The 23,365-nt window shown below is 50.7% G+C and overlaps 1 pseudogene; it reads left to right on the forward strand.

The window, feature by feature from the left end:
• Positions 1-18,528: 18,528 nt before the first annotated feature.
• LOC149326306 (uncharacterized) lies at positions 18,529-19,732 on the forward strand (annotated as a pseudogene).
• Positions 19,733-23,365: the final 3,633 nt, after the last annotated feature.

Consider the following 23,365-nt stretch of genomic DNA (forward strand, 5'->3'; position numbering starts at 1 on the left):
CAACTACATCCGACCTTTCCTGAAAGGTCGCACAGTCACAACATTAGTTGGAAATATACGATCTGACCCTATCTCCTTGGCAGGAATGTCACAGGGGTCGGTACTATATCTCCTACTCTTTAACATCGCAGTAAGCCGACTGTCGCCCTAGTAGAACCATACCGGGCATCAGACACGCGCCGTAGGCGGACGATATTGCCGCGAATGTTTGTAGTGTTCGTTCATTCTTCAAAGCTGCCGGCCCGCCGCTTTATCGCTTTGTTTTGGATGCAACGCGCGCCTAGACTTATCTCCATTTATCGCATCCAGGCGGAGCCGATTCTACGTTGTTCCAGAATGTTCTAGTAACTTTCCAAGCTTTATCTCGCAAGTTCGCTACCAGCTTTAAAAAGAGCACCGCCGACAGCGGCGGGCATTCTGCGCGACGCCCGCCGAGTAATTCAGTTCTTTGCGGGCGTAAGTCAGCCCAAATAAAGACTGTTGTTTAGAAGCTGTATCCCTGCTCTCCAGACTGAAGTCACCACTACGTGACAATATTACCACATGGGCCACCAGTGGCTCGGATAGAGAAACACAGGACGCCGTACAAGCAGTAGCCAGCGCCACCCGACATATGCACGGGCACGGGAACTAAAGTGCGCAGCGCGGAAATCAGAACTGCTCTCGGTCAGCGCATTCCCAGGGAAAACCGACCCACCACCGGACATCAAGGTCACAGTCGAGGGCGAACCAGCTAACAGGGTCAGCAGAGCACGGTTGCTGTGTATACACATGCAAACAAATACGAGTGCCACGTACGCGCTGGCGCCACCAAAGACAAAGAAACAAATAATTGACACAATCCACATGATCCTTAGGCTCACCAGTCGCCGTCAGGGCCTCAAAAAAGAGATGAATTTCGTTCTTCGCATCGTACAGGCACTAATCCTACGCCGCATCGCATACCACGCACACTGCCACCGTCTCACACAGGCAGAAGAAGCAAGCAGCCAGACACCCTAGTCCGCACAGACGTAAAAACGGCGACGGGTATCTCTATCTATGCCTCAAGTACCAGACTAATATAATTAGGCGTACATAATACGACTTCCGAACTAATCGAAACCCAGAAACTTAAGATGGAAAGACTCAAACGCACCCCAAACGGAAGGCATGTCCTGAGATAATTAGGATTGCAGCGCCTTCCATTAGAGTGGCAGCCCTCTACGGTAAAGCTGTAGAGCAAGCGGGTGTACTGTACTACACCCGCTACACCCGCTTGCTCTATAGAGCAAGCAGGTGTAGTGTGCAACCAGCTGATATGCGCTTTTTCTCGAGATTATGCGTATATTCCTTGCCGGCAGCAAAAGCCGGCGGGCGACAGACAGCAGTTGAGCGGAACGTATCTCGATTCTGCTCTAGCGAAAGCTTCACTAGGCTAGCAGAAGTGCATTTCGCGGTGCCTCCCAAAGGCCCCTACTGCGCATGCGCCGTTACCATGGCAACCACGGCGCCGCAGCGGCTGCGCCGCATTGCGCACGCGCAGATTCGCGCAGCTGAGATATAAGCCGGAAGCGATGCGCTCGCTCCTAAGACGCGCACCACGGAAGAAGGAGAGCGGCCGTGCTCGTCACGGCAGCAGTGGAGACTGCGTGAAATTGAGTCTTCCGATCCAGAAGTCTTCCCATGGTACAAGGCCGGCGGACAGCGTGAAAACGAGGCGAGAAAGGCTGAGCGGGCGACAGAGACGCCGCCAAGCTGCTGAACGACAACGATGTCGTGTCGCTATCGAAATACCATGCAAAAGCACCGAAGTTTGGGCCAGTTGGTATTGATCCATCTTGAAAATGTAGCAGCACGAAAAAACGAGGACAAAATAGACACAGGCCGCCGCGGTGGCTCAGCGGCTATGGTGCTCGGCTGCTGGCCCAAAAGACGCGGGTTCGATCCCGGCCGCGGCGGCTGAATTTCTTTGGAGGAGAAATTCGAGGCCCGTGTACTGTGCGATGTCAGTGCACGTTAAAGAACCCCAGGTGGTCGAAATTTCCGGAGCCCTCCACTACGGCGTCTCTCATAGCCTTAGTCGCTTTGGGACGTTAAACCCCTTAAGCCAAGCCAAGCCAAAATAGACACAGGTACGACAGGACATATGCTGCACTTCCAACTGAATTTTATTGCGGAAACCAAAGCTTAAGTACAGCGCTACTATCGTCCCCGTGGAAATCAACCGCAATGATCCAAAAACGCCAGTTCATTATCAAGAAGAGACAAGGAAGCGGTGCTAACACACTGACCACCTGCTTTTCTGATGTGATATGCTTCAATAATCTCTCTTTCCATCCGATCCTTTCCATGCCCAAGAAACTTAGTTTTCCGAAAAATGGGTTTACACTTACAGTCCCGGCAGTGGATAGCAAGATGGCCGCTCTTCCCTTCCTTTACCAGATTGTGATGCTCCCTAGCTCTCTCATTAAAACAACGTCCAGTCTGACCTATGTACACTCTGTTGCAAGTGAGCGGAATGCTATACACTGCCTTAGTCGTGCAACGGGTGAAACCTAGTTGGTGGTTGAGAGTACAAATCGGCTTTTTCTTTTTAACCATCATAGGACAAACTTTTGATAGCTTCCTTGGGGCGGAGAAGAGCACGTTTACGTCGTATCTTCTTGCAATTTTCTTAAGATTATGAGACACTCTGTGAAGGTACGGAATTACTTGAGTTGCCATCCTGTCATCATGCTTATCTGTCTCTTTAGTGCGCTTTTTCTTTTGTAGCAACGTCTCTGCAACAGCTGACAATGAATCTGGAGGAAAGCCTGACATGCGCAATCGGTCAGTTTGCAATTGAACACTTTCAAACATTTTATGTGGACATGACTTTTCCAAAGCGGAATTGAGTCAATTCATGGCTATTGCTCTTTTGATTATCTTCGAATGAGCACTACTGTAAGGGAGGAGTGCCTTTTGTGACCTAGGATTGTACATCCAACATATATGCCCATCCAAGAAAAGAATTCTTAGGTCAAGAAACTGTATGCATTTTTCACTAGGGAGTTCAAAGGTAAAATTTAAGCCTTTTGCTACCGTTTCGAACGATGCGAGAACATCAGCAACAGCTTCGTCAATAGATAAAACATGCGGCTTGTCCATTATCACTAAATAATCGTCAACATGATCTAAAAATGCGAAGATTAGGGAGTAAGCTGCGCAAGCTTTTGTCAATGCAGGAAAGGAAAATATCGGAAAGAACAGGCGCCACACACGACCCAATGCAGATTCCTGCTTTTTGCGTGTAAAACCGGTGGTTAAAATTAATAGCAGTTGACTCTAGATAATTTTCTAAAAGGGCTAGAAAACGGTCCACTGTTCACACCCGCCCTATTCTGAAACGGCACTTCTCCAGAATCCTCAATTACTGACCTAACAGCCTTAAGCAGTTCATTGTGGGGTATGGAGCAGTAAAGATCTTCTACGTCAATGGAGAACCCGATGGTGGCTGTGGAGAACCCGATGGTGGCTGGTGAAGTCATGTTGAGCCCTTGCTTCAATTCTTCTGCTACCTTGCGAGAGCTTCTGACAAGAAAGGGATCTTCAATCATCAAAGTCGTCAGCTGCTTCTGGAGGTACTTTCCTACAGCTGACTGCCAGCTACCCTTTTCGGACACTATAGCTCTGAACGGGAAATTAGGCTTGTGCGTTTTGCATGAGAAGAATGCTTCCAGGGTGCACATATCCGATTTCTTGACACTACTCGCAAGTGAATCCAGGTGAAGTTTCTTGGGCATGGAAAGGATCGGATGGAAAGAGAGATTATTGAGGCATATCACATTAGAAAAGCAGGTGGTCAGTGTGTTAGCACCGCTTCCTTGTCTCTTCTTGATAATGAACTGCCGTTTTTGGACCATTGCGATTGATTTCCACGGGGACGATAGTAGCGCTGTACTTAAGCTTTGGTTTCCGCAATAAAATTCAGTTGGAAGTGCAGCATATGTCCTGTCGTACCTGTGTCTATTTTGTCCTCGTTTTTTCGTGCTGCTACATTTTCAAGAAGAATATCGAAATGTCAGTAGACGAGACTGCTTTCGCTACGTATATCCTGGCCAAGCTGAGCTATGCCACTGCCAGTTTTTGTCTTCTGATCAATTTTATACGACTGCTCATTCTGCATTGAAATTATCATTTGTGCTTTGTAAGACGGACGGCTTTTTCAACTGTAATTATCAGTACCTTTATGTGAAATAGCTCTTTTAACTGTCCGGTAATGTAGGCTGAGGTACGAGCAGGGTCGTGTTCAATTTATCTATGGACTTTCTTTATACAGGACAGTGGCAGTGTGAATTAGCCCAATAACGCTCATATTTCTTCCGTATATAGCGTTTTAGGGTTATGATGGTGCTGCATTCCAGACTGTCGACGAAATGTATCCTGCACTGAAGTAATCGTTCCAATTTAAATGTCTTAGACAAAGCGCGAACTTCTCCAAATAAATAGCTTTTTTTTTTCAGGTGCATGACTCTGTCTCTGCAAACTGTAATACCAAATATAGGGGAACCGTTGATGTCACTATCCCCACAAGCAGTGGCCCCGCACAAGACGGTAAATCACTACAGAACTGATTCCATCCCGAAACAGTGGTGCTGACCACCCAAGCATTGCCGAAATTAGATTCAACATGTTCTACATTCGCTGCATGTGGTTATCGCATGTGGTTATCGTAGCTCTCTCCCATCGTGCCTTAAAAGTCAGTAAGCTGACTATGCCGAAGGTCCTGAATGCTAACATCATTTAGCTTTCCTATGAATACGCCTACGCAGCCACTGGCTCTTTCTAAACTTTTATTTCCGGTCATGATCAAGGTGTGTAGCCCACCATCACCGTTGCACACTTTTGATGTGCCTTGTGGCTGGAAGCACGAGCTTTGTTTTATGACATTCCCCTGTGTGTGAGTTCATGAAACTAATATTTGCTCTTACAGTAACAGGGTTCCTCTGATTGGCAACACGTCCCTTGGCACATAGATGGGCATGTTGTGTTTATGCATGTGCGCCTTGGTTTTGAGGAAGTCATCCACGCATGTGCTTCTCGTATGGACACAGGACGAGAACAGAGAGAAGACACACACGGCGCTGATGCTTAACCAACTGCTTAACCAACAAGATGCTTAACCAACTCGCCCAAACTGCAATTTTACTACATGTGCTTCTCGTCAGACATTTGAAGTTGAAGTTGAAGTTTATTTGTCGCTCTTAGTGGTACAAGTATCACTGAGAGAGAGAGGACGCAGGGAAAAAAGCTGCTTGAATGCAGCTTGAGAGGCACCCTGCGCCCACACTGCTGAGGCAACGTATTGCCGCAGTTGTTAGTTTACAAGACAGCTACAGGTGAGGCACTCGAAAACAATAAATAAAGTATCAACATGAATGGAATATTTACAGTGGCACTTCAACATTAGTATCACAATCACAACAAAAAGCGTCATAAATACTCAAAAACCAAAAGCATCACATCAACCAGGTGAACAGCATAAGCAGAATTCACACGTGTTACATCTTTAGTCACAGTTCAGAACAAGTTGGAGTTAAACGTCTTCAAAAAGATACAAAATGGTTTTTAGGCTCTTTACCGTGATGTCTTTTAGCGATATGTTGTTATTTTCTAAAATGTTTAGGTATTTTGACAAAATAAAAGATAAAGATTGGATACCGTATTTGGTCCGACAAAGAGGCAGTGACCAAGGAAAATGAGAGCGGGTATCGTAGACGGTTGAATAGCGAGACATTTTTAGACATTTTTTTCGTCGTAAATAATGGCGAATCTCTGCGTCCAGTTTTCTGAGGTGGAAAAGCACGTGAAAAACGATAACTATTTTTTTTCAACCAGTGGTACGCTTTGACTGCATTTGTCATTATCTTTGACAGCTTTTTAACCATGTCATTCGTCTCCCGATCTCCCGATAGGCTTTCGTTCTTGCTTCAAAAATGTGTTGTGTTGTGTTGTGTGTGTGTGTGTGTGTGTGTGTGTGTGTGTGTGTGTGTGTGTGTGTGTGTGTGTGTGTGTGTGTGTGTGTGTGTGTGTGTGTGTGTGTGTGTGTGTGTGTGTGTGTGTGTGTGTGTGTGTGTGTGTGTGTGTGTGTGTGTGTGTGTGTGTGTGTGTGTGTGTGTGTGTGTGTGTGTGTGTGTGTGTGTGTGTGTGTGTGTGTGTGTGTGTGTGTGTGTGTGTGTGTGTGTGTGTGTGTGTGTGTGTGTGTGTGTGTGTGTGTGTGTGTGTGTGTGTGTGTGTGTGTGTGTGTGTGTGTGTGTGTGTGTGTGTGTGTGTGTGTGTGTGTGTGTGTGTGTGTGTGTGTGTGTGTGTGTGTGTGTGTGTGTGTGTGTGTGTGTGTGTGTGTGTGTGTGTGTGTGTGTGTGTGTGTGTGTGTGTGTGTGTGTGTGTGTGTGTGTGTGTGTGTGTGTGTGTGTGTGTGTGTGTGTGTGTGTGTGTGTGTGTGTGTGTGTGTGTGTGTGTGTGTGTGTGTGTGTGTGTGTGTGTGTGTGTGTGTGTGTGTGTGTGTGTGTGTGTGTGTGTGTGTGTGTGTGTGTGTGTGTGTGTGTGTGTGTTGTGTGTTGTGTGTGTGTGTGTGTGTGTGTGTGTGTGTGTGTGTGTGTGTGTGTGTGTGTGTGTGTGTGTGTGTGTGTGTGTGTGTGTGTGTGTGTGTGTGTGTGTGTGTGTGTGTGTGTGTGTGTGTGTATGTGTGTGTGTGGCGAATTTCCCATCATTTCGGCAACGCTTGCTCGTACCGAAAGCGCAAGTGCAACTAACTTGCCGACATATGCACGGATTCTTCTTATTTCTGGGACAAAAGAGCTTTCCGGCTCATTTTGGAGAAGCAGAAACACAAAGCGCAACTATAAAATTTCGCGCACCTTTCGTTTAATTAAAGAAGCCATCGTTTATCCAAACGCTTGGAAAGCTTAGGCTAAGCGCTTTATAACCGATTACAAGACAAATTCTTATGAAAAAAATCTCTGCCTCCCCCGTAACCGAGAGTAGAGTAAGCATGAAATGCAGGACGATGCAGAAGCGTACGGGGACACGACGAGACGCAGGCCTGACAACGTATATGCAGCGCGTTCGAAACTGTCTAAGTGCGTAGAGACGAAAGCGTTTTCCGCACCACTTTGACTGCTTCTGTGGCACTGGTGACGTCACCAATGAATTACGTCACACATAATTGATGACGAAGTAATGAAAAAGCACTAATTAGTGACTAATTACTGATTAATGACTAAATACTAATGAACTGCTAATTAATGACGCTTAAGCTTCGCCTTTAGGAGTGGAACGCGACAGCGTGTTGTAGCGCTGCCAGGCAGCCCGCGGAACGCCACCACCCGTTCGGCGCAATGCCTTGCCCTTCGAACGCGACGCCTTTTGAGGAAAGGAAATTACGCAGTAATTTTCTGTCATCTCGGTGGACACCCGAACCGCACCGTACAGGAAGGGAGGAACGCCACCACCCGTTCGACGCGATGCCTTGCCCTTTGAACGCAACGCTTTTTGAGGAAAGGAAATGGTGCAGTAATTCATCTCGGTGGACACCCGAACCGCAGCGTAAAGGAAGGCAGGAAAGCCACCACCCGTTCGGCGCGAAGCTACCGGCGCTTGTATGCCGGTCCTGTAGGAGGGCTTAAAGGGTCTCGTTAAATCTCGTTAAATCTGGTACGGTGCCCGGATGTTCTCGTTTCAGTGCCCGAATGAGTGGAATTCAGTGCCCGGATGTTGGCTCTCGGTCTCGGCGTGACGTCACCACACTGCCGACAACGGGAGCTAAAAGCATTTCATGCTTAATACTTTCTGAATAGCATTATCCAGACGTACAGAAGGCACGCGAGGAAGTAAACGTGTTCTTGTTTTAACTTATTAAAAACAGCTTACAAGCAAAAACATACTTCCAAAGTATTTCTTGACATTTTGCAAATGTGCTAACTAAAATGCAACTACATGCGGTTAGTTCAAAATTAAATTCATGACCGTTGCTCTTCTTTTTAACAGATCATATTGTCACGTTGTAGGGACGGCAGTCCAACGGTCTAGAAGACACTAACAAGGATTAGAAACGAAGCTCTCTATTTAGGCTGACTTGTGCCCGCAAAAGAACTAAACAGCACGGCAGCGGCGTAAGCAACAGATGTGCTCCCCAGTCGTCGAACTACGAATGCCCGCCGCTTGCGGCATCGCTCAATTTAAAGCCGGCAAGGAAGCTTCGAGATAACAGGCCAAGGTCATCTACAGTAACCTGGAAACACGTAGAAGCAGCTCCTCATGGCTGCGATCAATCGAAATTAGACCGGTCGCTTCTCGCGTCGCGAACAAAAATGATAACACCCCTTTCATGCGGCATTGAGCGCGAACGAACGGACACTGCAATGATATGTGGCATTACCCCCTCACAAAGATTTGGTTTTTTTTTTTGGTTTTTATGGGGTTTAACGTCCCAAAGCGACTAAGGCTATGAGAGACGCCGTAGTGGAGGGCTCCGGAAATTTCGACCACCTGGGGTTCTTTAACGTGCACTGACATCGCACAGTACACGGGCCTCGAATTTCTCCTCCAAAGAAATTCAGCCGCCGCGGCCGCGATCGACCCCGCGTCTTTCGGGCCAGCAGCCGAGCACCATAGCCACTAAGCCACCGCGGCGGCCCCTTTTTAGGTAGCATAATGTTGCCATGAAGCGAGAACAAACAGACACAGAAAAATACAGGCAGCATTGGTCGTGCCTCCAAGTTCTAGTCAGCAGCAATTTCAACTTCAATTTTCAACTTGATGATGAAGTCGGAAAGGGGTCGAGGAGGTCCACTCCTATTTGCTGAAAGGGCTTAGTTGGAGGTGGTATGGGGTTCAGGAGTCCGGCTGGTATAATCGGAGGCGTTTTGCGTCGCTGACACTCACGGCACGTTTTCACGTAATGGGAAACGTCGGCAGCTAGCCGCGGCCAATAGTACTTCGCCTGGATGCGGTGCAACGTGCGAGCAATCCCGAGGTGCCTTGCCGTCGGCTCAGCATGACATGCCTGCTTAATTTTTTGCCTGAGATTTTTGGGCACGACAAGAAGATGCACTGTCGGGCGCGCAGTTCTTCAGGAGGTCATTATTGTGAAAGACGAAGGACAATAGTTGGCGCTTGAACCCTCGGGGAGGCGATGCGGTCTTGCCTTTCAGATAATCAACTAGGCTTTGCAACTCAGGATCCGAGCGCTGCTGCTGCGCGAAACTGCTAGCGCTTACCGGTCCTAAGAAAGCGTCGCCGTATTTCTCTTCCGGTGCGGCGTCGACGGGGGCTCGCGACAAGCAGTCCGCGTCGGAATGCTTGCGGCCAGATTTGTAGACTACAGTTATGTCAAATTCTTGAAGGCGCAGGCTCCAACGAGCAAGGCGGCCGGAGCGATCTTTCAAATTGGCTAGCCAGCACAGAGCATGGTGATCGCTGACAACCTTGAATGGCCGTCCCTACAGGTAGGGGCGAAATTTGGACGTGGCCGAAATATTGGCGAGACATTCTTTCTCGGCGGTCGAATAGTTGGCCACGGCTTTCGACAGTGAATCGCTACTGTACGCGATAACTTTCTCCTGTCTACCATTTTTCTGAACGAGGACCGCATCGGTAGGAATTTCGGTTTAGGCGTTTTTATCAAAGTGCCCGAGCGCAGGAGGGGATTGTAAGCGGAGCTTCAGCTCTTTGAAAGCTTCCACTTGCGGCGTTTCCCATTTAAAAGGCACGTCAGCCTTTGTAAGTTGGGTCAAAGGTTCAGCGATGCGCGAAGAGTTCTTGACGAATTGCCGGTAATAAGCGCACAATCCAAGGAATCTGCGTATAGCTTTCTTGTATTAGGCTGTGGAAACTCTGCGATCGCAGCCGTCTTCTGAGGGTCTGGTCGAACTCCATCCTTACTTACGACGTGACCAAGGAACAGCAGCTCCTCGTAGGCGAAGTGGCACTTCTCAGGTTTCAGTGTTAGGCCTGAAGACTTGATTGTTTCCAGCACTATCTGAAGCCTTCTGAGGTGGTCTTCAAAGCTTGAGGAGAAGACAGCAACGTCATCTAAGTACACTAGACAAATTTGCCACTTCAAGCCTGCGAACACCGTATCCTTTACTCGCTGGAACGTCGCTGGGACAGATCGGAGTCCGAATGGCATCACATTGAACTCGAAGAGTCCGTCTAGCCTTCTCGCGATCTCTTTCGTCGACTTCAATTTGCCAGTAGCCACTGTTCAGGTCCATCGATTAGAAGGATTTAGCGTTGCATAGCCGATCCAATGTGTCGTCGATGCGGGGGGGGGGGGGGGGATTGGCGCAAAAGCGACGGGTGCCGTTTTTCTTTTTCACTAGGACGACTGGTGCTGCCCAGGGGCTCCTTTATGGCTGGATGACGTCGTCACGAAGCATTTCATCAACTTGCTTGCGGATAGCTTGGGGTTCTAGCGGCGATACGCGGCAGGGGCTCTGCCGCAGTGGTCGGGCGTGTTCGTCTTTGGCAATGCGGTGCTTGGCAAGACCGGTTCGTCGCACATCCGATGCTGATGAGAAGCAGTCGCTGTACCTTTGAAGAAGACTGCGTATTTGGTTTTGTCTGATCCGTGGTAATGCTGGGTTGATATTGCCACCAGGTGGCCCCAGGTAGCACCAAAAGACGGGAAGCTAAGAGCAAAATACTATATGAAGAACGCCTGAGGAAATTGGACGATAACAGATGGGCAGCTAAGGTATTTAAATATTTATACAGAAAGAACGTTGACTCACAGTGGCGGAAAAGAACTAGAAAACTAACCAGTAAGTATGCCGGTCATGAGGACGGAGAAAGAGCATTAAACGACAGGTTAAAAACGCGGAAGTTAAAAATTGGATGAATTCAATGGAAAAGAAACATAGTGTAGAACTATATCGATTCTGGAAAAGGCAGATCAGGAATAGGATAGGATAGGATAGGATAACTTTATTTGGCTCTAGCACAAGTGCTTTTTTTTTATGTGGTCAGATGAGTCCATCCGCAACGGTCGGTTGCCCCTATTCCAGGGCTCCGCTGGATGCTGCCGTCAGCTGAGCTCGCCGTATCAAACCGATCTGGTCATCGCGGCAGTCGCTGGAGAGCAGACCCTCCCATTGCTCCACACTTGGGTTTTGTATAACTGGGACGATGTCGACTTTTTGACATGCCCATGTGATGTGATACAGTGTAGGTTTTTCATGGCACCACGGACAATTGTGTGCGTAAAGTGTGGGGTGAATTTTACTTAGTGTGTTTAGATTTGGATATGACCCCGTTTGCAGTTGTCTCCATGTGACAGCCTCTTCTTTGTTTAAAGATTTGTGCGGTGGTGGGTACCGCATCCTGCTGCCTTTGTAGTTGTTGAGTATGGCCGAGTATTCCTGAGGTACTGGCAGGGATTCCTCAAGGTCGTTGACGTTGGATGCTCGGTAGTTAGTATATCCTCGAGCTATCCTGTCTGCCTCTTGGTTTCCTGCCACCCCCGTGTGCCCCGGTACCCAGATGATCTTATGTTTGATCGGCTTGTGTGGTTTTGCATGTGTTTGTTGCGTCTTGCAGTCTACAGAGCGGAGTATGCGGAGCGCTCTGTGACCTACTCTGCCGCAAAGATAGTTGCGGCAGGCTGCTTGTGAATCAGTAAGAATTGTCAGTGACCGCCCAGTCCGATAGCCCTCCGCTGCCGCTAGAGCGACGGCCGCTTCTTCAGCCTCAGCTATCGTGCAGTCTTGCAGGGAGGCGCTGGTAATCTCGTGTAATTCCGAGTTGACTACAGTTGCCACTGCGTTGTTGGTGCCTTGTCCCCTAGTCATGGCATATGTGGCAGCGTCGACATACACTGTTGTATCCTGGGATGCGTGTGTTTTCTGTAAGCGGTCGGCCCTTGCCTCTCTTCGGTCTTTGTGGAGGTTCGGGTCCATGTTTCTTGGTATTGGTGCCACCCTGAGCGTGCTGCGGTACTCATCGGGGATCGTTTTAGTTCTCAATATTTCTCGAATTTGTTCGGTGTAGCCCAGTTTCTTTAAAAGAACTCTGCCTGTGGAGGTCTGCTGTAGTCTGCGCATTTGGGCAACATGCTGCGCTTCCCGTAATTCCTCGAACGTGTTGTGCAGTCCCAAGGCTAAGAGCTTTTCAGTTGAGGTGTTATGGGGTAGCCGAAGCGCGGTTTTATACGCTTTGCGTAAAATCGCGTCCGCCTGTTGTATTTCACTTTTGATATGATTGTAGTAGGGGAGACTGTATGTCGCCCGGCTGACCACTAGGCTCCTGACCAGCTTGAGTGTGTCTTCTTCGCGCATGCCATGACGTCTGTGTGAGATGCGCGTAATCATGCGGGCCACTTGAAGTGTAGATGCCTTTAATAGCGCAAGGGTGTGAGTACAGCGTTGATTTGACTGTATCCACATCCCTAGTACCCGTATGAGTGTCTTCTCTGGTATTGGTTCTCCTTCGAGGTAAACTTGTAGTCGAAGTTCTTTACTGGTAGGGACTGTTCGGTTCCGTTTTCCTCTCCAAACCCGTAAGAGCTCAGATTTTTCGGTCGAGCATGCTAGCCCTCTTGCTTTGACATAGTTTTCAACGCAGGTGGCCGCTTCTTGTAGCCTATCCTCTTTCTCGCCGAGTGAGCCAGTGTTAGTCCATATTGTGATGTCGTCGGCATAAATGGCATGGTGGATATCGTCAATTTCTTTTAGTTGCTTCGCCAGTCCGATCATGGCCACGTTGAATAGCGTGGGTGAAATGACCGACCCTTGAGGTGTTCCCTTGTTAGGCGTTCGAAACTTCTCGGACCGAAGTTCTCCTATACCGATGGTTGCAGTTCTGTTGGATAGAAATGCTTTGACGAAGCTGTGAATCCTGCGCCCGCAGTTCAGGTTGTCCAGGCCCGTAAGGATTGCTTCGTGGCTCACATTGTCAAAAGCCCCTTTGATGTCTAGGGCCATTATCACGTTTTCTCCGTCCCGAGGAACGTTCCGAAGTACACCTTCATATAATTGGAGGAGTACGTCTTGAGCTGATAATTTTGCTCTAAAGCCGAACATGCTGTGAGGGATCAGTTCGTTGTCTTCCATGTAGTTTTGAAGTCTCTGCGTTACCACTCGCTCGTATAGTTTTCCCAGGCATGACGTAAGCGAGATCGGCCTGAGGTTTTCTATCTGCAGTTTCTTGCCTGGCTTGGGTATCATCACCACTTCAGCATGTTTCCACTCCTCGGGGACAGTTTCAGCTTCCCAATGTTTGTTGAGGAAGTCTGTCAGTTCAGCGACCAGCGCATCGCTGAGGTTGCGGATGAGTGCGTTGTTTATTTTATCCGCTCCCGCGGCCGTATTTCTGGTGGTGTTTCGCATGGCCGCGTAGACCTCTTCTCGTGTGATGGGTCTGTCCAGATTAGCGTTATCGTCTCCCCGGTACTCCCCTGTATAGGTCGGCGGGTTCGTGCTGCCAAAGCATTTGGCGCGCAATCTGTCGAGGAGTTCCGAGTCAGTGCCCTCGAACTGGTGAATGAACCGGTATATGGATTTATTGTTTTCAGCTTTTGTCTTTGTCGGATCGAGGAGCGCTCTAAGGATACGCCAAGTCCGTGTCGTGCTTAGCGTCCCACTAAGGGAATCGCTGAATTGTTGCCAATTTTGTTTTGCAGCTGTGTGGCGTATTCCTCTGCTTTCGCTGTAATTTCGGCGATTTTAAGCTTGAGTTTCCTGTTATGTTTTTGTTTTTTCCATCTCCTGGTGAGACTGCGCCTAGCATCCCAAAGCTTGAGCAGCCGACCGTCCACCTCGGGTGTTTCCGCTGTTCGGTTTATGGTTTTGGTGTACTTGTCTTGCGTATCCCTTAGCATGCTTCCCCATTCCTCTAACGACTGTATGCCATTCTCGGTAAGGTTGCTGTCGCATGCTTCGCGGAACGCATTCCAGTCCGTTATTTTTGCCGCGCCCAACTGGCGTCTCAGCCTGTCTGAGGTTACTTGCGTCTTGAGTATGTAGTGGTCGCTGCCTAAATTTTCCAATAGGTTCTCCCATTGTGTTTGTCCGAGTCCTCTTACGAATGTGAGGTCGGGGCAGGTGTCGATGCTGACGCTATTTCCAATTCTGGTAGGGGTTGCTGGGTCCGTGAGTAGGTTGCAGTTGAAGTTATCTGCAACCTCGGCAAGCGTTTTGCCTTTAATGGTGGCCTTTTGGTACCCCCAGCTCTTGTCCATGGCGTTGAAATCCCCCAAGATGATTAACGTGTTGTTTTTCGCTAGTCTGTGGACACCGTGAAAAAGTTCAAAAAATTTTGCTTTTCTTTGCTTCGGGGGGCTGTACACGTTGACGATGAATACACTTCCCCCTTTCCTTTTCTTTTTCGGTACGATCTCTACAATCACATGCTCAATGTCAGTGTCGGGTATGCTGTCGTGATTGATGGCTATGACTGCCTTGCTCACTAAGATGGCTGTCTTTCCCGTCATGTGGCTGTCGTAGCATGTGTATCCCGTGAGAGTGGGTGTCGCGCCCGTTTCTTGAAGTGCGATAACGTCAGGTGGTGTTAGCTGCATCTGAATGAATTGTTTGATGAGGCCTTGTTTCTTGCGATAGCCTCTGCAGTTCCATTGCCATATGTCTAAGATGTCTTGTTTGCTGTGGTTCGTGTTAGCCATGATTTAGGTTCTTGAGCTTGTGCAATTGCCCGTTCCCTGGGATGTAGATGGATTGGCGAGAGCTGCTAACGCAGGACGGTTGTAGGCCTTTTCCTTAATGTTCTCTGTGTGTTTTTGTTTGCGGAAAGCACTCCGTAGCTCTGCTAGTTGTCCTTGTACCTGATGCATTGTCTGTTGCATCATTTGTTGCACCATTTGTTGCATCATCTGTTGTATTTCCGCTTTGAAGTTTGAGCGTTCCTCATCGCTCATCTGCAACGAGGAGTTCGTTTGTGTAGCGTTCGACAGCGGGTGGCAGTTGGATTTTAGGTCTTGAACTATCTTTGTGAGTTCCGCAATTTGGCGTTCCAACTCATTCTGTTTAACGCGAGCAAGTTCTAGTTCGCGCTTAAGTGCTGCTTTCTCTGCGTCTCCATGTTCAAGGTCACGGTTGTTTGCGTTGTTTGTATTGGTGTTGAATTTGTTACCAGTCCCACCCGAATGTGGAGCAAACCCGGGAGCATCGGCTCTCCAGCTCACCTTGTTGCTGCTTTTCTGGGCGGACCCGGTGTCTTCGTTCTTCCGGTGCTGGTTCCCGGCATTCGTCCCCGCAGGGGGTGGCAGGGGGGGAAACGAATGGGACCGCGAGCGATGCCGTGATGAGCGGGATCCCGAGCGGCTCCGTGATGTCTCTCCCTCCGAGCTGAACCACCGCGGCCGTCTGCTGCGGTCACCGCGGCTGCGGCGTCTGCTGTCGCGTCCGCCGCTGTTGCTGGCGTTTTCACCTGTAGCGTTGCTGAGGGCGGTCTTGGTTTGCTGCCTTCTGACTTTCTTGAGTCGTTCGCGGCAGTCCTTCGACCCGGTAGGGTGGGCCTCACCACAAATTACGCACTTTGGAGTGCAGGAATGTCCAGTCGGCGGGTTTTGCGTTCCGCACTGGCTACACGCGCGCACATTAGGTGTGGGGCACACGTCGGAGCGGTGGCCTTGCTGGAAACACACATAACACACTTGTCTCGTGGGGCGGTACGGGTAGCATGCCGTCTCGCCCCCGTAGTAGATAACATATTTTGGGACAATGGGACCGTCAAAGGTGATGACGGCCGTCTTGGTTTTTCCTAACATCCGGGCGCTGAGTATGGTGACTCCTTGGGTGCGCACTCGTAAATGGGCCTTGAGATCTTCCGGTGTCGTCCCGGGATCAATTCCATGTATCACGCCACGTTGGACATCGTCCGGCGCGGCCACGTAGGTGTTCATCTCAAATGCGCGTCCCGCAAAGGTGAGGCTGGTAATGCGTCTCACGAGTTGGGCAGCTGATTCATGTGGGGTGCTTACGATAATGATGTTAGATCCTGGCCGGAGCCGTATGATGAAATCTTCATCTTTGCATTGTTGGTTGCACGCTGCAACTACAGCGCGGGCTACCTGGTGGGTGTGAAGCTGTCTGACAGCAAGTCCTTTCTTCGGTCGAATGATAATTTTGAAATCGTTCTTAGGGAGCGGAGGCAGCCTGCGCCTTGGCTGGTGTCCTGTTCCTTGTCCGTTGGCGTTTCTGCCGGCGGCGGCTGGCCCTCCGTCGGTTGGGGTGAGTTGAGTTGAGTTGTCTTCGCCGGGGTTGTTTTGGGTGGTCGAATTGTTCCCCGCAGCGATCCGTCTGCTTTTCCTCTGGAGTTTCTTCTGGCGTTTGGACAATGCCAATTCCCAGCTGGCGTCGTTGTTGTAAGGGTTGGGCGGCTCCTGCGTGGCGGACGCCGCGTCAGCGTTGCTCACCGGGCTCTCGGAGTCAGTGGTGTTGAGGTCGTCCTCATCCATCTCCTGGGCGTCCGGTAAGTTTTGGGGCAATCCTTCCATGGTCTGATCGAATGTGTCGTTCGCAGAGCGGGGTCGATTTCAGGCCGCACCACCGCTGCCTTGTCAGGCCTACTGGCCCATGTATTCCCGTAGGCGAAGATGCCCTGCCGGTAGGCTCGGCGAGACGCCGTCCGAATCGCAGAGTCAAGTCCGATGAGGAGCCAAAATTTGGTCCTACCGTTCGGAACCTGGTGTCCAGGTGGGGCAGCTTGTGAGTTCTTTCAGCTCCAAATAAAATCTGGTGGCGCTGTGGATTGGTACAGTTCAGAATGGTCAAAAACTGCGGAGGCAATGCGACACACGTCCGCACCTCTCGGCAGCCATGACGGATCTCCCCGGCAGATCAGGAAAGAATTTTTCTATGATAACTCAAGAGGCAGTGCCCTACTTTTTGAAGCTAGATCAGGGTGTCTTAGAACGCGCAGCTACAAAAAGAAATTTAACGAAGAAGATGACACATGTGCAGTGTGTGGTAGATCTGTGGAAACAATTGAACACCTCATAACCAAATGTGATGGTATCCATCCGGATGTCGATGCAGGCACAGTCACTCTTTCTGAGGCCCTAGGGTTCAAAGATAACAATGGTCATGTAAATAAATCTGCAGTCGAAATTAGCAAAAAGCGATTGGAGGATTGGTGGCTGAAAAGCAGAGATGTGGCATAAGGTTAGAATTGTAGGAAACCGTAGGCAAAGGTGATAGAGAATCTTAATGAGAATTGCCAACACAGTAAAAAAAAAAAAATAAATAAAGAAAAGCTGAGCATGGTGGCAATTGCCACCACCCCGTTTAAAAGGGGGCGCTCCTATCCATTCATCCATCCATCCAGACAAAGAGGTCAGGGTTGGCTCACGCGCCATGAGAGCTGGTTCTGGAAACGCTGCTGACGAACGGTGTCTCCTTCCTTGGTTCCGTGACAAATTTTCGGTAGAGTGCACTGGGTACTTTCCTGGCCTATGTCACACACACCTCATCGCACTGCGGACCTCGCGCCTCTGCCGCCGGTCGACACACTAGTTCACCGAGTCAGTCGCCGCAACCTAGGACTACCACCCCCTGAGCACGGGTCACTGGATTCTACTTCGGCGCCTGCCCCACGACCAGCCATGCAAGGTACTCATTACTACACTCTTCAGAACCCACGAGTACCGAAGCCCTTCCACGGCAGTCAGCTTGAGGACGTGGAAGACTGGCTCATGCAGTTTGAACGCGTCGCATATTTCAATCAGTGGGACGACGCCTCAAAGCTTCGGAATGTCTTCTTCAGTCTGGAAGACGGCGCTCGTACGTGGTACGAGAATCGTGAAGAAGCTCTGAGATCATGGCATGAGCTCCGCCGTCGTCTGCTCGCGACATACAGCAGCGCGGATCGTCAGGGACGAGCTCAGCGGGCTCTGCAGTCCCGCATACAGATGCCCAATGAGGCTGTCAGCATGTATGCTGAAGACATGACGCGGCGGTTCCGGCGAGCTGACCCTGCTATGTCGGAAGACAAAAAGCTCCGCCACTTAATGCGTGGAGTCAAAGAACAACTTTTCGCTGGCCTCGTACGCAACCCCCCCCCCCCCCCCCCCCAGTACTGTCGCCGAGTTTTTGACGGAGGCGGTTACAATGGAGCAGGTCCTTCAGAGGCGTTCCACCGTATACGACCGGCCAGTACTTGCTGCTTCCGTGACAGAGTCCATCCCGGAATTCGGACACAACCCTGACCTCCTACGGGACATGGTGAGCTGTGTTGTGCGTGAAGAGCTCCAGAAAATTTGCGGTGCGTCGCAGCCAGCGGTCGGCTCGCTTGCTAGCGTCTTCCGCGAGGAGGTCCAGCAAGTGATCAGACCTCCGTTGCTGGGTGACAAACCTCAGCCCTACCGGAATGACTTCTAACACCCGACATACGCTGAGGCTCTGCGACGCCCTGCCCCAGCATCTGGGTCATTTGTTCCTGACCACCGCCCGACATACGCTGAGGCCCTGCGACTCCCTGCCCCAGCTTCTGCGTCATTTGTTCCTGACCATTACGTCCCGCTACCCTCCGTGCAGCCGGCACAGTACTTGCCGAATGATCGACCACCTCTGCGCAAGGCGGACGTCTGGCGTGGCCCCGACCGAAGGCGTTTGTGCTTCCACTGTAGAGAGCCCGGCCATTTCTTCCGCCAGTGCCCATATCGTGAGCTGGGCCTGCAGGGCTTCCCCGCCGACGCGCCCAGACCTCCATTTGGTCAACGACCCCGCGATATTGAAGAGTACTCGTCTCTGCAGCGTCTGCCACCCTCCGAGCGACGGCAGTCAAGATCGCCGTCACCTCGCCGACCGTCACCATCATCGGCAAGCCATCCCTTCCCACGACCAGCGCAAGGTCGGTCGCCGAGCCTTCGCCGGGAAAACTAACGACAGCGACCTCCGGGGTCGGGGTCGCTGGAACTCGACGCTCTACAGTCCCCTCACTACGCGAACATCGGCTGGCAGGAACGTGACGACGTCGACGCCCACAGCTTCAGAACATGACCGGTTTTCACTAGACATACCTGTGCTCATCGACGGTCACAACATTCGCGCGCTGCTGGACACCGGAGCCGATTTTTCCATTTTAAGCGGCAAATTCGCTGGTCTTCTAAAAAAAATTACGACACCATGGTCTGGCACGCAGATCCGCACGGCCGGCGGCCACATCGTCACTCCGCTTGGCCAGTGTACAGCTCGGGTCCAGATCCGCAACTCCACGTTCGTTGTCAGCTGCCTGGTTCTCCGTGATTGTTCTCGTGACCTGATCCTGGGCGTTGACTTCCTCCGTGAGAATGGGGCCATCGTCGATCGGCGCCAGCGCACAGTTACTTTTTCTACAGACAACGCCGATGACAATTCTCACACTCGCCCATGTCGCTCCGCCCTTCGCGTTTCCTCATAGCGTGTTCTCATCCCGCCACGCTCCAGTGTTTTTGTCACTGTCGACTGCGATGGGCTCCGTGACAGGACAGCAGTCGCCGAAGGCAATATTTCAATGTTGCTGACACGGAATTTGTACGGCCCGAAGCCTCGTCCACATACGTAATGGTAGGACCCAATTGCTGGTTACCAATTTCACACACGAACTTCGGCACCTCTTCCGCGCCACAGCGATCGCGTTCGCCGGCCAATTAGCTGATGTTTCTGAATGTTTTGCGTGCACAGCCTTGGAATCTCCGACCATGTCTCTCGATCACATTGACATCAGCTCGGGACTGTCACTGGTTCAACGCCGCGCTCTCCGTACCTTACTATACTAATACATAGCCTGCTTTGCGTCTTCTTAGAAAGTTCAACAGACAGCCATTACGAAACACCGCATCATCACGAGTGAAGATTCCCGCCCCATACGCCAACAGCCGTACCGTATTTCGCCTAAAGAACGCGAGGCCATCCAAACATAAGTGAAGGAGATGCTCAATGACGGTATTATTCAACCATCTCAGAGTCCTTGGTCGTCGCCTGTTGTTTTAGTTAAGAAGGATGGAACGCTGCGCTTTTGCGTCGATTACAGGAAGTTAAACACCATAACTAAAAAGGGCGTATGCCCACAGCCCCGCATAGACGATTCGCTCGACCGCCTTCGCCGCGAAAAAATACTTTTCCTTAATTGATTTAAAGAGCGGGTACTGGCAGATTGAGGTTGATGAATTGATTTAAAGAGCGGGTACTGGCAGATTGAGGTTGATGAACGGGACCGGGAAAAAACAGCCTTCATTACTCCCGATAGTCTATATGAATTTAAGCTGTTTCCCTTCGGCCTCTGTTCAGCGCCGGCGACGTTTCAGCGAATGATGGACACTGTTCTCGCTGGCCTCAAATGGCAAACTAGTTTAGTTTACCTGGATGACGTGGTCGTATTCTTTGAAACCTTTGACGAACATCTTAAACGCCTGCGGACTGTATTAGATGCCCTTCCGTCGGCCAATTTAACGCTCAAGCCCGAAAAATGCCACTTCGGCTACGAACAACTGAAGTTTCTCGGCCACGTTGTGAGCGCCGCCGGTGTCCAACCGGATCCCGACAAATCTGCCGCCGTGGCCGAATTTCCGGTTCCTACCACAACGAAAGCGCTGAAACGCTTACTTGGTCTGTGAGCTTAGTACCGTCGCTTTATCGCCGCCTCCTCCCTAATTGCCGAACCCCTGACCCGTTTGACGCGTGACGATACCCCGTTCGTGTGGACTACCGAACAACAGGAGGCTTTGACAGAGCTACGCCGACGCCTGCATACCAGTCCTGTCCTTGCTCACTTTGATGAGGAGGCTGCAACCGAGATCCACATAGACGCCAGAAACATCGGCCTCGGTGCTGTCTTAGTCCAACACCAAGATGGCGTGGAACACGTGATTGCATATGCGAGTCGCGTTCTGTCTCCCGCCGAAATTAACTACTCTACCTCGGAGAAGGAGTATCTCGCGGTTGTGTGAGCCACGATGAAGTTTCGTCCCTACCTCTACGGCCGCCATTTCAAAGTCATCACAGACCACCATTCCCTGCGCTGGCTGGCCAATCTACGGGACCCATCAGGCCGCTCAGCAAGGTGGAGCCTCCGCCTCCAGGAATTTGACTACACCATAGCCTATAAATCTGGACGCAAGCACGAAGATGCCGACACGCTCTCCCGCGCACCAGTCGACTTAGCTGATGACAGCATAGAGGACGACAGTGGTTTCCTTGGAGTGGTCAGCGATTCCGACGTAATGGCGAGGCAGCGAGATGATATCAGCTTACGACCCGTCATTGACCATTTGGAGCGCCGCACTGCTACCATACCCCGGGAGTTTTACCGGAACCTTTCCTCTTTTTGCATGCGCAATGGCATCCTGTTCAAGAAAAACTCGAGCCACGGTGACCGCGCCTACCTCCTCGACGTGCCGGCAGACCTCCGTGCCGACATACTTTTTGCCTCTCACAACGAGCCCACCCCTGGTCACTTGGGGTTTACACGCACTCTCGCTCGAGTACGCAAGGCCTATTATTGGCCAAAACTTGCTGCCACCATCCGCCGCTACGTCCGAGGTTGCCGAGAGTGCCAGCGCCGCAAGTCACCTCCCCTCAAGCCTGCGGGTTTACTGCAACCAGTTGCACCACCGCGGACGCCCTTTGACCAAGTCGGCATGGATCTTCTTGGTCTATGCCCTCTATCGTCGGCCGGCAATAAGTGGATAATTGTCGCCAGACTACCTGACACGCTATGCCGAAACCAAAGCGGTGCCGCGTCGCACATCGTCTGAAATCGCGCAGTTCTTCACGCACCGCATTGTTTTGCGACACGGCGCCCCGTCCAGCGTAATCACCGATCGGGGAACGGATTTCACAGCGCAGCTCATGCACGAGGTATTCAAGTTGAGTCATACTAGCCATCGCAAGACTACTGCCTGCCACCCGCAGTCAGATGGGCTCACCGAAAGACTGAACAAAACTATAGCAGACATGCTCGCTATGTACAGTCTTTGTCAAAAGTAACCAGGCTGCACGTTTTCCTTCTCAGTCGTATATTAAAGCTATTACGCCAGCCCTCAAGCTCTGAAATCTCTGTATGGTAAAAAGAATCCCTGTTCTCACTTCAAAGAACTTTTTGATTTTTATGGAAGCCGTGAGGGCTCTGTTATACGAATGAGAAACCATGCAGCTTGGTTACTTTTAAGGCGAAAGCCTTTAATGCCTCATGCTGTCATTAGCAATCCGTGTCGGCAGCCGTGTCTCCGTCCTTGTCGGCAGCCGTGTCTCCGTCCTTGTCGGCAGCCGTGTCTCCGTCCGTGTCGGCAGCCGTGTCTCCGTCCGTGTCGGCAGCCGTGTCTGCGTCCGTGTCGACAGATGTGTCCGCGTTTTGACGGGTGTCCACCGAGATATGCGAGACAGTCACTGCATAATTCCCTTTCCTCAAATACAATTTTCAGTTTCTTCATTACGGCCCCTCTTTCTCTTTCTTCTTTCAATCCCACTTCCTCCCTTCCTGTACGGTGCGGTTCGGGAGTCCACCGAGATGACAGAGAATTTCCTTTCCTCAAAAAGCGTTGCGTTCAAAGGGCAAGGCATCGCGCCGAACGGGTGGTGGCGTTCCTCCCTTCCAGTACAGTGCGGTTCGGGTGTCCACCGAGATGACAGAATTACTGTGCCATTTCCTTTCCTCAAAAATCATTGCGTTCAAAGGGTAAGGCATCGCGCCGAAGGGGTGGTGGCGTTCTTCCCTTCCTTTACGGTGCGGTTCGGGTGTCCACCGAGATCACAGAGAATTACTGCGCAATTTCCTTTCCTCAAAAAGCATTGCGTTCAAAGGGCAAGGCATCACGCCGAACGGGTGGTGGCGTTCGTGTCAACCGAGATGACAGAGAATTACTGCGTAATTTCCTTTCCTCAAAAAGCGTCGCGTCCAAAGGGCAAGGCATCGCGCCGAACGGGTGGTGGCGTTTCGCGGACTGCCTGGCAGCGCTACAACACTCTGTCGCGTTCCACTCCTAAAGGCGAATGTTAAGCGTCATTAATTAGCAGTTAATTAGTATTTAGTCATTAATTAGTAATTAGTCACTAATTAGTAATTTGTCATTACTTCGTCATCAGCCCCGCCGCGGTGGCTCAGTGGTTATGGCGCTCGGCTGCTGACCCGAAAGACGCAGGTTCGATCCCTGCCGCGGCGGCTGAATTTCGATGAAGGCGAAATTCTAGAAGCCCGCGTGCTGTGCGATGTCAGTGCACGGTAAAGAACCCCAGGGGCCGTATTACGGAACTGTCAAATCAAAAACTTGTCAAAAACGCGTCAAAAACTCGTCAAAAAGCCCCGCCGTAGTCGCGCTCCTATTGGTCGGCTGTGTTCGGCGGCCATGTTGCTTTCTTGCGTCATGGGTGGCTGGCGTTTACGTCACGGACATGACAGAAGTGGTGACGTTGCA

This window comes from Amblyomma mixtum, chromosome 10, assembly GCF_055824585.1.
Source record: "Amblyomma mixtum isolate Tamu chromosome 10, ASM5582458v1, whole genome shotgun sequence".
Classification (NCBI taxonomy): domain Eukaryota; kingdom Metazoa; phylum Arthropoda; class Arachnida; order Ixodida; family Ixodidae; genus Amblyomma; species Amblyomma mixtum.